At 49.6% G+C, this 7,199-nt stretch overlaps 1 protein-coding gene across 1 annotated transcript in view; it reads left to right on the top strand.

Moving 5' to 3' along the window:
- Window positions 1-7,199, top strand: part of GNAO1 (G protein subunit alpha o1) — an 83,200-nt gene that overhangs the window by 71,649 nt on the left and 4,352 nt on the right. The window lies entirely within an intron of this gene.

Genomic DNA, 7,199 nt, shown 5'->3' on the forward strand with positions numbered 1-7,199 from the left:
AAAGAGTGCTATTAGGTGTCGGTTGCCTCTTCCCCAAACAGGTGGGGTGTCTACCCTCTTCCAAGCCAGGTTTATGAGCCCTGGCAAACTGTTTGATGAAGTCACCTGGGTGGTTGGGTCATGGTGATGCCAGAATTTAGGGTGGTATTAAAATCACGACCACGTTCCTCCAAACCGACCAAGACACCCTTCACCCTCCCATGCCAGCTTATTTATAATCCTCAGTTGTCACCTCCCTCTGACCCTGGCCCTGATATGCTCAAGGATGCTCAGTCCGGTAGGATTTACTGGGCAGGAACCAAAACCTCTTGACGCGATTTGAAAAACCCAAGCTGTCAGCTCAATGCCATAGAGCTCTGCAGCTGGGCAGGGCAAAAAACACCCAGGAGATAAAGAACATGCCAGGAGAGGGCAGACCCAGGGGCCAGGGAGAAAAAGCTGTGATCTGAGCGGAGAGCAAGGTGCTCTGTAGCTATAACTTGGGCTGCATCGCCCAAATCATGAAGGCAAAGGCAACTTTTAATACAGGTCACCTTTGGGCTCAGGTCTACGTAAGCCAGAGCCTGCAATTCAAAGCCACGGAGCCCAAAGTGGAAGGGCTTGAAGAGGAGATGGAGCATCCTGGGGATGCTTAGCTCTGCCAGTGACCGTCCATCACCCGGTACCACCCCCGTGATGAGCAGGGTGCCAGCTCAGCCTCCCCCTCCAAAATCCCCTACTGCATAAAAAATGGTATTTGAGCAGCTCCAACTTTGCTCTTGCGTCCGGAAAGCAGGCGAGCTGCGCGCCGGGCTCAACGCTGACATTTGCTTGCTATTTCAGTCCCTTTTCACAAAGCGTTTCTGGGGATGCTGAGCAACGGGAGGGCAGAGGCAGCTGCCCTTCGTTTCCGCATTCAGCATAAACGGGGAAAGCATTTGGTATCACCACCACCAGCCCTGCCGGACACCCCCGCGTAACCCAAATCAACAACCCTGAGCCCGGTCAATGCAAATAGGAAAAAAAAAATGAGGGTGTGGTGCCCTATTATATCCCCAGCAGATTTGGTCCTCTCCCAGCTGAACGCTCAAGCACTCGGGCTCCTCCCTGCTAACTGGTTCCTCTCCAAAAAACCCAGCAGTAAAAGCAGCATCTCTTCAGTCAGCTGATTTGCCGTATGCCTGCACCCGTCACATCTGCTGGCTTTAATGACGTAAATCAGCTTTTATTGCCTCTCACTTAGAAAACACAAAGAGGAGGCAGCTGAGGGAGCGAGCTGGATGCTGCTCCTCCATCTTCCTTTTCTACAGAGATGCTTACTATGGTCCGGGCACTTCCAGCTCTATTAAAGCCACTGAAGGTTTGGGGGCTGTACAGATGTCTCTCAATACGAAAAGACTTGTAGAGCTTTCATGGTGCATGAGTCATAGCATGGAGCCATGAGGGGGAAAGAAAGAGCCCCACTGCACCTTCACGTGCCCGAAAAACCACTTGCAAAGCTGGTGCACGGGGAGAACAGCTTTTCCTGCATGCTCGATGCCCTGTTGACAGCAATCACAGGGTTTTCACAGGGGCTTTTTGCACTTCTTTAAGTCAAACCTCACTTTGGGTGGACGAAACCCCAGTTCAGCTGAAGGCAGCTTAACGGGGAGCAAGTGTTCACCTTGTTAAGCTCAGTCAGTGCGGGGGGCGTTGGGATGGGTGTAGGTGTAGGCTCAGCTTGTCTCACTGAAAGTAGTTCACGAACAACAGGTTTAAGGTGAATCCTTTTGAACGAGACCAAGCAAAGAGCTGGTTAAACAGCCTGGGCGAAGTACCCACAGACCTGTCCCTGCCCTTAAAAGTAAAGCGCAGCTCTATGCTCATGAAGTTGGGGGTTTTTTGTGGTGTATTGCACTCTTTGTTTTAAAAGACTGGGTACCCACCCTCCTGCAGCAGCTGAGAAAGGGCAACTGTGCACGAAGCCATCACTACCTAAGACCAGGCAGTCTTTTATAAGGGATGGATTTTCTCTCCAATTCCCTGCAGCAAAGAGCAACACTGCGGGAGTCAAGGCAGGCAAGTACTTCTCTATATCTGGATCAGAAAGACGTAAATAAAATAAAGCAAACTTTCTGCATCTGTGATTTCTAGGCCCATATACCCATAAAGACCACGGTTTGCATAGAACCCCCTGGTGCTGTTGAATTGGCCTCTCCCATTGCCCCAAACACTTTCCTGCACCGCCACTGGCAGATTGAAACCTCGTGGCTGGCTCCCAGGGGAGAGGAGCAAACCTACAGGGAAATTCAAGTGGTGCTTTCACCAGTCCTGTTGCTGCCAGCCATAGCCCACAGCTAGAGCTCACAAGGCAAAACTGCACCCTGTTGCAGCCCATCCAACTCACAAGATGCTGTCTTCAAGGTATTACACCTGCCTCCACCTCTGCCTTCACCCAGCCCATCAGGAGGAGCTGCGGGGCTCTCCACCGTATTTGCACACACCTATCTGCCTGAACAACTCCTTGGATTACGCCTTTGCATAACGATGCTCTTTTTTCACATCTGTGATGTATCTTTATGTTTCATAAGCCAAGGCTGCAGGAGGAAAAGCCTCCGATCTGTAATCTGGGAGGAGAGAGGGGCAGCACATCCTATTAATGGGTAAAACTGGAGAATCATAGAATCATAGAATTGTTTGGGTTGGAAAAGCCCTTTAAGATCATCAAGTCCAACCATTCCCCTAACCCTGCCATCCCATCACTAAACCCTGGCCCTAAGCACCTTGTCTGCCTGGCTTTTAAATCCCCCCAGGGATGGGGACTCAACTCCTTCTCTGGGCAGCCCATTCCAATGCCTGACAACCCCTTCTGTGAAGAAATTTTTCCTAATATCTAACCCAAAGAAGACAATTAACAAAGGTAGATTTGTGTTGTTCTGTCTAAATGGAATTCCTAATGGAATTTTTAAAAAGACAGCGATGGCACGGGCCCTGCTGTGGGAACCGAGGCTGTCCTTTTGGGTTTTTTCCTTGCAAATTCAAAGGAGTCACAGGCAGAGAGAGATGTTCACGCTGCACATTGCTGCCTCTGCAATGAAGATATTTAGGTCACCCATATCTAGCCAAGACATGCACGTATTGTTCGTGTCCCCATTGCTGAGCATGGGGTGGGTTGAAGGCACTGGGCTGGTGGCCCTCGGCATGCATTAGTGTTGGCCTCTTGGTTTGTATTTCATTGCATGACCTGGTTAGCGTGTGCTCTCTGCTGTCATTGGGCAAGGAAAATTGAATTGCGGCACTGAGAAATTGCCTTAGGAGTGACCAAGCAAGTGGAAGCGGCTTGGGCATCTTAGGAAATACAAGCGGGATGGGAAATACGGAGTTTCTGTGCTTAGGATAATCATCAGCGTCCTTATAGTTGGCATGGCAGTTAGCACTTAATCACTGAGGAAAACAAAAAAGGTTGGGTTGACTGTGTGGTGCAGAAATAACCAGGCCTCCAGGCTCTGGTGAAAAAAGCGATGGGGCTTATGGGTGTGTTTCTACCTGGGTAGAGTCCTGACGGCAGCATGCTTTCTCCATCATCCTCCGTAGCAAGCTGCTTGCCCTTCACCTTGGCAATGGGAACACGGTTGTGCCATGGTGCCTGAGCTCAGCTATAAGCAATTCTGCCTCTTGGCCTGCGCAGGAAAAATTACCTGGGCTTTTACTTTGCATGGGCGAGTGGTTATTCCGCTGCAAGGTGGCTGGTGGGGCTGCTTCCCGTGTTGGGGTGTAAAGCACTGGCAGGCATGAGGATTTAAAATACTGATCTTGAAATAGGGCATGACATTAAGAAGCCAATGTTTCAAGAGCCCTTCCCTTCATGATAGACCCAACATAAAGTAGAGAAAAGCAGCACAATGGGTCCAAAAGCAGGTAAAGTAATTTATAGCATTTTGTGTAAAAGTATGAGGAGTGCGATCTTTGATGCCTCCTGGCAGAGAGGGCTCGGCTGCCCCATCACAGCAGCATGGGTGCTCCCGAGAGGGGCCCTGGGGAAGCTTTAAGGGACTAAAAGGGGCTTCCACTGTGGTCTACTGGTAGGAGGGTGATTATTTGGGGACCATAACTTCTCACGCCTCCTTTAGCAGCAGCCTGTCCTTTTACGTGTGGTACCCGGCAGCTCCTCCCCACATCCTCACATCTCGGGCAAGGCCCACCTGAGCTGTCAGAGGCCTCCTGCAAACATCAGTTGAACCCATAACAGTTGGGAAGGGAAAGGCAAGGGAGTCATTCCCGATGTTAGCCAGCACCGGGACAGCTTGCATCCATGAGTGGGCTCCCGGGAGCCTTCCCAGGATGCGATGGCATTGCCCATGGTAGCACCATGGTACAGCAAGAGAAGCATCCATACTGGCTCACTGGGGGCACCTTTGCCAAGCACCGAAAGCGCTTCTTTGCTTTTGAATAATGTTGTCTTCTCTTTAGTGATGGGGAAGGAAAAGGTGGCTTTTAAGACCAGAACCTTTCCCGGGTAAATAAGGAGGAGTGGGCAGAGCGGTGGTTACATTTACTCAGCTAACCGGCGACGCTGGGGGGGAAAAGCAACCCATGGAGACCAGAAAGCCGGGTCAGGCAGCCTGATGAAGCTTCAAAACTTGTTTCTGGCATGTGAAAGGAATAGAGGATTTTTTATTGTAACTCTCATTTTCTACAGGGATGTATTGGTTTGTGCTGTGCGTATGTTCTGGTTATGACTGGATGCTGAGAGTCACTGTTTCTTGGGAAAACACTCTCATTTCCTAACAGGTATTAATGCAAATTAATCAAACCATGTAAGTGAAGCGGAAGGATTCCTGTAGGATCCTTACATAGTCTTGCTGCTGTAGGAAAGTCAGCTTCACCCAACTGCGAAGCCCAGCTGAGGAGAAGTCCTCAGCTTCCAGTTCTTAACCAAAACCGATGCCACCCCTGGCGCTTGCCGTGCCATGCAGCACAGTGGCACACAGCGGCTCCCCGCCGGGCGCAGCGCGGTGCGGGGCTGGCGAGGTGCGGCCGGGTAAGTACGGTGACTGCCAGGCTGATGGCTGTGGCCAAGGAAGTATTGGCTTAACCCACAAGCAGTGCTCACATGTTTCTCCGTGCTTTTGTTTTAAATCAGCAAGGGTGATAAAAATGTCATTAAAAATGTTCTGTGAGGGACCCTGCTTAAAAAAAACGGTTAATTCTCTTTGCTTTCTGTTCCCCTGACCGCCCTCCGCTTTCTTCCCTCCTCGCAAAGGCTTTAGGTAGCCAAGGATCTCCTGTACCAAACCTTGGTGGGTTCCTACAATGGTTACGGTTTTGGCAAAAGAGGAGCTTTGCTCTGGGGCTCCCATACAAACCAGTGCCAACTGGGTTAGCAAAAACCAGCACGCAGACACGGGACGATCCAAATAAGCCAACGTCTTGCAACTGAGACCCAATAAGTAAATGGATTTTTTTACATTTGTACATGATGGCGGCCTCCCTGTGTGCCGGCACGCCGCACGGTGGCGAGATGCTCGGTCATGTTGACTTTGGTAGCGAAACAAATTGCGCGCGTCCTGTTTCACTCCAGATCAGATGGGGTGAATCCTTCATCCACGGAGCCCCTTCTATCTAAATAAAACATTCAGGAGCAGCTACAGTATATCGATGAAAAGGAAAGCGTTAATCAATAAAGTGCTGGGCTCGATAATGCTGCCGGTGCAGGCATGAAACGGAGCGGGAGAGGGGTGAAAGCCCTGGCTGCCGCCTGCACCACTCCGAATTCCCAAACCCAGTGGGGGGACACACACACACGCTGCATCCACCCCCAAAACACCCTCTGGCAACAAGACGGTGCAGCCCTGTTCTCTCTAGTGAATCTCCTGCGGTCGCTGTAACCAGTCTCATGTGTGCACTAGCGGGTTTGGGGAGTGCTGTCCCAAGGAGATGCCGCTGGGAAAAGCCGAGGAGCCGGTCTGGTCTGTACCATGCTTTGCCTTTGATAACCCCCTGACTCTTGGGTGTGCTTCGTCCTCACCGCGCCTGCTCTCTCCGCTGCCCGGCTCCCGGCTGAGAGATGGCCACGCAACCGGCGTGCATGCTCCGGTGTCGGCCTCGCGCGCCAAACATCGCCAGCCTCGGCACCTTCACAGCTTTTCCTCGTCCGCCTGACCTTATCTATCCAAACAAAGGCCAAAAAATGAGCATTTGAGAGACCAACCAAATTTGGCAGGTATGAAGCTTCTCTTGAACCAAGAAAAAAAAAACCAAACCCAAAAGAAAAACCAAGTTGAGAGTTGAAAGCAGCAGGGAACCTGACGCTTGGTTGACTTTGCCGTGAGCTCTTTCCACCACCATTAAAACCATGTGGCGGACTTTGCAACTAACTGGTCTGTTTTTTTCTTCTCATTCCTCTTATCTCTCTCCTCTCCTGTGTCCTTTGTTTTCTTTTTTGCATGACCTATAACTAAAACGCTGACTTCTCGCCATGCGTGCATCTGAAGGCCTGGCTCTTCTGCTGGCGAGGAGCTAATGTTCTAGAGGCATGAGCTAACATCAGCGGCAGCTGCCTGACTTCTGGTCTGGTCGCTCTTAGATGCCCTTTGTTACGTTTTTTCTTTTTATACTATTTCCTCTTCCTTTTTTACTATTTTTCCCTCGCTGCCAGACACTTTCTGCCGAGCCATCTTCCAAGAGAACTAAAAAAACCCAAAAAAAACAACATTAAAAACAAAATTAAAAGCCCAACAAGGGACAATACCACTAAACAAAATAACAAAACCAGGCAAAGGTCACGGCAAGGTCATTTCCAAAAGTCTGTCACCTGGATGTCTGCTTCCAACTCTAGATTAATTCAAGGATCTACCAGTCCTTGGTTAATGTATCCAACCAGTTGTGTGCCACACGCACTTGAGAAAGTTAGCAAAAAAAAAAAACAAACTTTAAAAAAATTTAATGAAAACGTTTTAGAAAATCTGCATGAGCTACACCGACACGTAAATCTGGTCTAAGGGCAAAAGTAAAACCCCGTCCATGCATGGTGCATGATGATTTCTGTGAGCTGGGATCCTGTAAATTATACGCGATGCAAAAATCAGAACAGCTCTGTATTCTTAAATGCCCTTCAGTTACTCGCTGTATGTCAAACGCTGTCAGGATTGCATCTGTGATTGTATACGTTCAGCTGTATGTATACATAAATTTATTATGTATATCATAGCTTTTTCTTTTTTGTTGTTGTTTTCCTCCTT

Source organism: Egretta garzetta, unplaced genomic scaffold, assembly GCF_000687185.1.
Source record: "Egretta garzetta isolate BGI_Z169 unplaced genomic scaffold, ASM68718v1 scaffold27, whole genome shotgun sequence".
NCBI classification, from domain to species: Eukaryota; Metazoa; Chordata; class Aves; order Pelecaniformes; family Ardeidae; genus Egretta; species Egretta garzetta.